We start from the raw sequence: 8078 nt of genomic DNA on the forward strand, positions 1-8078 counted from the left end.
ACTCAGTCAGTAGAAAGATTCACAATTTCAGAATTTTGAATATTATTGTTAAAACCCAGAGCCTTAAAAGCTTATGGTGTACCATGGGATGCCCCGTTAACTTCTTATGGCTGGGGGCAGTATTGAGCAGCTTGGATGAATAAGGTTCCCAGAGTAAACTGCCTGCTACTCAGTCCCAGTTGCTAGTATATGCATATTATTAGTATATTTGGATAGAAAACACTCTGACGTTTCCAAAACTGTTTGAATGATGTCTGTGAGTATAACAGAACTCATATGGCAGGCAAAAACCTGAGAAGAAATCCATCCAGGAAGTGGGAAATCTGAGGTTGGTCGTTTCTCAACTCATTCCCTATTGAAGAAACAGTGGGATATTGGTCATGTTGCACTTCCTAAGGCTTCCACTAGATGTCAACCATCTTTAGAACCTTGTTTGATGCTTCTACTGTGAAGTGGGGCTGAATGAGAGGGGATTGAGTAAGGTCTGCCATGAGCTGAACATGCGCTGACCATGCGCGTTGACGTGAGATCGAGCTCGGTTCCATCGCATTTCTGAAGACAAAGGAATTCTCCGGTTGGATCAGTATTGAAGATTTATGTTAAAAATATCCTAAAGATTGATTCTATACTTAGTTTGACATGTTTCTACTGACTGTAATATGACTTTTCGTCTGAACTTTTGCCTGGACCTGCCAGTCGTGAGTTTAGATTGTGTACTGAACGCGCGATCAAAACTGAGTTATTTGGACATAAATTATGGATATTATCGAACAAAAAAAAACATTTATTGTGGAACTGGGATTCCTGGGAGTGCATTCTGATGAAGATCATCAAAGGTAAATTAATGTTTATAATGTTATTTTTGACTTCTGTTGACTGCACAATACGGCGGATATCTTTTTTCTTGTTTGGGCTCTGAGCGCCGTACTCAGATTATTGCATGGTTTGCTTTTTCCGTAAAGCTTTTTTGAAATCTGACACAGCGGTTGCATTAAGGAGTAGTGTATCTAAAGTTCCATGTATAACACTTGTCTTTTCATCAACATTTATAATGAGTATTTCTGTAAATTGATGTGGCTCTCTGCAAAATCACCAGATGTTTTTGGAACTAACGTAAACTCACCCAATTCCGTACAAATGTGGGTAACCACGGCATTCAAACGAGGCTGCAATGAAAACGAATGAGACTGTAGTGACTGTGTTGGCATCAAAATCCGAGGTGTGAAACTACATTTCGATTCAGCATTGATTGACATGGTAATGAGCTAACAGTATTGGAGAAAAGATGAAAAACTCATTTTGTGCCGTACAGCCTCTTTCCACCAGGGGTAGCCCTTCTCTCGCAGATTAAAATCATGCTCAACCATATACACTTGTAAGAAAACTTCATTATTTTTGTCTAAATTAATATAATTATTGCTAATATTAAACTAATATTTCATGACTAGGGTGCCATTTGCAGTTTTTTGCAGGTCATTTCTGCGAGCCATCATGACACTCAAAAGCCGGAACAGCTGCAGTTCACTTGTGAGGCTAACGTTAGCGCAGCCCTAAACCCCTCTTCAAATTCGACACAAACCTTCAAACAGGTATGTGATGAGACATTACATAAACTCTTTATGTTTTATTTACATTTTAAGGTTGATTAGTTGGACAAATCGGGTGGAAAAAACTGTTTTCTTCACTCAACATATTACCCCCTTTCAAGATCACTTCGTAGCCTTCGCTCCCCACCCGCCATTTTTAAAAAGACCAGACGGAGCTCATTGCCTTGATGAATTATGCAGAGATGGGCATCATGAAGGTCTCGTCATTAATTTAGTTGGAAAGGGGAGAAATTGTGCTTTACATTGGTATTGATATTACAGTTGATCTGGAAGTATTACGTTTTCTGGGCTCAAAAATAAGGTCAATTGTACGGATCAAGGCGATGTACAAAAGTGAGTGAGTTTACGTTACTGAACATAACGCGCCAATTTATGCTGAGATTTCTTTATATAAATATGAACTTTATCGAACAAAATATACATGTATTGTGTAACATGAAATCCTATGAGTATAATCAGATGAAGATCAAAGGTTAGTGATTAATTCTCTCTCTATTTCTGATTTATGTGACTCCTCTCTGGCTGGAAAAATGGTTTTGTTTTTCTGTGACTTGGCTCTGACCTAACATAATCATTTGTGGTGCTTTTGCCGAAAAGCCTATTTGAAATCGAACACCGTGGTGGGATTAACAAGAAGTATATCTTTAAAATGGTTGTGACATACTTGTATGTTTGAGGAATTTTAATTATGAGATTTCTGTTTGAATTTGGCGCCCTGCACTTTCACTGGCTGTTGTTATATCGATCCCGTTAGTCGGATCTCAGCCATAACATCCCACATAATGCTTACATGGATATTCCCTTCATTAACTTCTAGAATGGTCTCTGCTACTTATGATTGCCTGCTGTCTGTTAAATGCTCTACATTGGGTGTCACTCTAGTATGGAACCGTGAAATGCAGGGATTGGGGCCTGACCTGAACTGGGATACCATTTAGGAAAATGTATTTGTTACCTTTAAAAACCTAGCACACCAGCTTATACATTATAAGCTCATACATAGAAGTTATGCAACCACATTTAGACATTTTAAGATGAAGCTGATTCCTACTCCAAAATGTGAAAGATGGCGTATGAGTGCTGTTGTAACACAAATGTTTTGGGAATGTCCTGTGGTGTCCCAGTTCTGGTCACATGTTTCGGATTTCCTTACAAACATGTGTTTCCATGTGAAGATCCACCTTTATTTTCGTTGAATGATAACTCTTAATTTGTACTGCAACTGGTTCAGAAAATAATAATTTATGCGGCATTAACAGCAGCAAAAAAGGTTATCCTTAGTGGATTACCCCTACAATCCCCTTGCCTCAAACATGGTTATCATATAATCAAGATATTGTTCGTTTAGAGCGATCAGCGGGCATGATAAACAAAGCTCGGGCAAATACAATTGAGGTATGGGATGTATTAACCAAAATATCTATCAGATATCAGCACCTCTTGAACAAGCAATGGACCTACATGGTAAGGGAGTTGGGGGACGACATTTTATTTTCTGAGAATAATATAGAATATTTTTTATTGTAAACTCCACTTCCTTCCTGTAAATGTCTCATTTGTCTGAGAAAAGACAGGTAGTCAGCTAGAGATGGATGCTTACCCAGAACGCTTTCTGTGGAGCTTTGACCTCCTGGGCACATGCAAGAGAGAGACTGTTTGATAACAGTTAACACACAACACAACTTATTACGCCACTAAACTAAAATCATGTGGACTCTTAGGGGTGTCAGTCGTCAAAGTAGAACTAGAAGTCAAACCCGGTGCAAAGCAAAGTCATTGGATCTGATTATAAAATAATAAAAGGTATCTAAATGGGTTGATTTAATTAATGAAATATCAACCTCTTTTTTTATCAGGGGATATTTGTGAGTAAAAACCTGGCTAAAATAAAGCTAGTCTATTTGTTTAGGTCCTATCTGCTAACTAGAGAAAGATGACCAACACACCTGATGTAGGATTCACTGCCGTGCTGGGGGTCAAAGGAGAGGTCAAACCTGGTGAAAAGAGATTACACAAGAACAAATGTAAATTCATTTAAAATCTAAGGTCATTCAATAAGCAGAAAGAGAGAAGTACACTACACATTACCTACAAATCATATGGACTAAAAGTATACAAATCTGGACAGAAATTACAAGCATGGGTCAATTCATAAATCGGAAGGAGCTTTAGTGAATTAATAATGTGAACAAAAATATACATGTAAGTTAAAATTAATGGATCTACTTACTGGTAGTTGGTGTCACTGTGGTGTCTCGGGTCGAAGTAGAAGTAACAGTCAAAACTAGTTGGAAGCAATATGATAACACAAGAATTAGGTTTTACATTAACATTTTGTTCACCTAATTTTACAGGCCTGTAATCTAAACCATTGACTGTACAATTGGTATTTGCTGAGATGGTCATTTAGAGGCCCAACACACCTTCTGTAGGACTCATTGTTGTGCTGGGTGGAAAAGTAGACCCAGGACCTGGAGTCAAACCCACTGAGAAAACACATATTAATGAAATTAGTATTTTTATCATGATCGTATTAATGATCATCATGGTGTTGTTGTCCTTTTGAAATACCTTCATGACTTGTCTATTCAAAGTGGGAAAAGTAGGACTATAAATTCACTATGGACAGATTGCTTCCTGCCCTGGTAGATTATATTTCTCCTCATTATAGAGATGATAAGACCAGTTCATAAGGTGATCAAGTCTTTCAGGACAGATAAGGTGTTGATTGTTGTTGACAGCTTCCTAGAATAAGGTCACCATGTTATCTAACAGCAGAAGCCTAACAGCGTATAGATACGATCTAAACACTGAAAACACTTCAAAAAATAATTTGTGTTACTTCTGGTAATGGTTCCAGGCGTTGGTGTTGAGACTGGTTTCATATCTATGAACAAAATTACATAAAGTTTCTACTGTAAAGTGTTTCTTAACAACATCCTCCATCTTCAACACAATGAACTACAGAGAAAGACATTCCAACAGCTACACTTACACATTACCAAACCTAACCCCCTTTGTCTCCCTGCTGTAGAGGTTGTCTGTATAGTTGTTGGATCACTGATGTGAACTCCTACTAGTTTTACAACCATTTTGGGATTGGAATGTGGTCTTTAGTTTGTGGTTCAGAATGCTATCAGCTGGCAGCAGCTGCCTGTCTGCCATCATCCTCAAGGAGCCATCCCTCAACAGGCCACGCCAAGAGGAAGACAGACATCCAGGTGGTCTGACCATTTGGGGGACAACCTACACAATCTGGGACTCAACACCAAAGCAGCCTGGGACCTGGCCCAGAATAAGACAGTGTGGAGATCCATATATCAAGGTGCTGTGCTCCAAGGAGCGAGCAAATAGCGAGTGAGTGGGGGAGGGAGGGAGGGTCAGAATGAATATAGTCATATTAAACTAATTAAAGGGTAGTCAGATCATGAAGACCTGTTGAACTGATAGATTATTATTGTATAGATAATGACTCACCTGTAAAGCTGTACCCATCACTGCGTGGAGAGAGAGAGAGTTTGGTCCTGAGCTCAGTCTGTAGTCACAGCTCACCTCCTTATGCCTCACTGTCTGAAGTCTGTTCAGATCACTCTCAGCCACAGAGAATTGACAGAACCAGCATTTGGAATTGGTGTGTTTCTTCTCCCTGATGTGTGCTCTTCTGAGACACTTACTCTGCTCTCCAACATACAGGTTACAGGTGGTGTCATTACTGACAGAGACAGGAATTAAACAGGTGTCATGACTGTCTTGATCAGGTCAGGTTACAGGAGACCACAACCCTACAGATTATCTCTCAACCCCAACAGAGGAGGAGAGATCTAGGGTTCTGATGATGCGGGGGGGGGGTTTATGGCCCCTCACAGCCCTGGTAAATCTCAGGCCACAGACAAATTCCTTTGTCCTGTTACTATGGAGAACCAGCCTCAGAACATTAAACATGAACTAAAGGGACTTTGGAACAATGTTTTTCGTCAGTCACAATGGTGGTCATGACGAAGTAAACCCACACATTGAAAATGTATGCCATTTCTGCTCTGTTATTAAAGGTTAACCTCTTAGAACTACCACCTTACTTTTTCCAATTTTCCGCCTTAAGACATACCCAAATCTAACTGCCTGTAGCTCAGGCTCAGATCCAAGGATATGCATATTATTGATTTCATTTGAAAGAAAACACTCTGAAGTTTGTAAATGTGAATTGAATGTAGGAGAATATAACACAGTAGATCTAGTTTAGATAATACAATGAAAAAAACATATGTTTTTTCATTTTTTATTGTTGTATTATCTTTAAAATGAACAAGACAAAACAAACATGGATGATGGGGACAATTTCAGTGAAAAACATAAGAGGGGAACAGTACTTGTGCAAAATTACAGAATGATAACTTCCAAAATGAGTGTGCTACATGACATTTATCATGAAGTCACCCAGGTGTCCCACACAAGTAGCCCAAATGTACCCAAGTGGCCAAATTGGTGAAGTTATACATTGTGAATGGAATAACTATATACAAAATACCAAAATGGTATTCTAACACACCCCCCCAAAAAATGGAGAAAAAACATGAAAAAAAAGACATTTACAAAATAACACTTTCAATATTTCGAAGACCCTTTGTCCTCTATACAATATTGTGCTGCTGATGTCAGGTGCCATAGCAGTCTCTTTCTGCTCTAAAGCAGAGGGTCACCAAGCATGTGGTGCAGGTGATGGGGGACTTCATTTTGCAAAGAACACAGCGACGCCTCCATGCTGTGCCCTTTTGGCCCTGAGGCACATCCATGCCTGCAGAAATACATTTGGGCAGATGAACACCACTTGTGGCAGGAGCTGGATGAACCAGCTTCAGTGGGGGATGGACACCTTGGCACTGGGGGCTCCCATTCGGAGTCAGTGTCACTGTGAAAGAAAATGTTCAGTTAGAATAGTTTCACATATGAGCCCTGTATCAACAGGTATAACAAACAGATATATATAGAGTACAGTGAACATAAGGTTGAATATATTATTATAGACCTGCTAGATCTACTGTCTCATTTATATTATGACATTTCAGCTAGATCTACTGTCTCTATTATATTATGACATTTCAGCTAGATCTACTGTCTCTATTATATTACAACAGACCAGCTGTATCTACTGTCTCCATTTCACTTTGGCCATTGTTGTGGGCCTGCCCTCCCCTATTAATTTCAAACAACGGCATTAGCATGAGAAGAACTTACCAGTCCAAAACGATGTCCTCTCCGTTCAAAAAATATTCCTCCATTTGGGAATCGCTAAATGAATCGTCCTCGATCAATTTCTTCTAAAATTGTGTGTACATCTGTATATCTAGACTTAGATTTAGTTTTCCCTGACCTAGTCGCCATACTGATTGATATATAAACAGCTGAATATGCGCTTTACCAAAACAATGCTGTGCGCAACATGCGTGGCTCCTTCCGGTATGAATCGTCAATGGCGAATGACCCTCTTTACGCCTGAGTTTACTACATGGGTTGGTCTTCCAACACATAAACATTACATATTGCCATTTACCTCAGCTCATGGGCTATCTATCCAGCTAGATTTCAAGACGATCGGTGGTCATTGGGTTAAAATACAGTCAATCAACGAAACAGCGGTCTTATCATTGGTGCACAATGATGTCATTACTTGTTGTCTTCAAATCGTTTTCTTTCAGTCAATACGTCCCGCGAAATGACCCATCACGTTTGGTTGTATTACAAACAAACCAGTTGATTGCAATGAAACCAAACATGACTGGAAAAGTCACGTTTTGTGTGTGTATTTACCTCGAATGTGTCGTCGAAAATGGAATGAGACGGAATTCAGTTGAGTTTTTACCAAAAAGTTATATTTTGGTTTCATCTGACCATATGACATTCTCCCAATCTTCTTCTGGATCATCCAAATGCTCTCTAGCAAACTTCAGACGGGCCTGGACATGTACGGCTTAAGCAGGGGGACACATCTGGCACTGCAGGATTTGAGTCCCTGGCGGCGTAGTGTGTTATTGATGGTAGGCTTTGTTACTTTGGTCCCAGCTCTCTGCGGGTCATTCACTAGGTCCCCCCGTGTGGTTCTGGGATTTTTGCTCACCGTTCTTGTGATCATTTTGACCCCACGAGGTGAGATCTTGCGTGGAGCCCCAGATCGAGGGAGATTATCAGTGGTCTTGTATGTCTTCCATTTCCTAATAATTGCTCCCACAGTTGATTTATTCAAACCAATCTGCTTACCTATTGCAGATTCAGTCTTCCCAGCCTGGTGCAGGTCTACAATTTTGTTTCTGGTGTCCTTTGACAGCTCTTTGGTCTTGGCCAAAGTGGAGTTCGGAGTGTGACTGTTTGAGGTTGTGGACAGTTGTCTTTTATACTGATAACAAGGTCAAACAGGTGCCATTAATACAGGTAACAGGTGGAGGACAGAGGATCCTCTTAAAGAAGAAGTTACAGGTC

At 39.8% G+C, this 8078-nt stretch overlaps 1 long non-coding RNA gene across 1 annotated transcript; it reads right to left on the reverse strand.

The window, feature by feature from the left end:
* Nucleotides 1–3172: 3172 nt before the first annotated feature.
* On the reverse strand, nucleotides 3173–3893 carry LOC118940048. The gene is made up of 3 exons (XR_005036680.1): nucleotides 3838–3893; nucleotides 3554–3601; nucleotides 3173–3237 (listed from the first exon to the last, which is right to left on the reverse strand). It is a non-coding gene; the product is annotated as an uncharacterized LOC118940048 (long non-coding RNA).
* Nucleotides 3894–8078: the final 4185 nt, after the last annotated feature.

The sequence above is a fragment of the Oncorhynchus mykiss genome, chromosome 17, assembly GCF_013265735.2.
Source record: "Oncorhynchus mykiss isolate Arlee chromosome 17, USDA_OmykA_1.1, whole genome shotgun sequence".
NCBI classification, from domain to species: domain Eukaryota; kingdom Metazoa; phylum Chordata; class Actinopteri; order Salmoniformes; family Salmonidae; genus Oncorhynchus; species Oncorhynchus mykiss.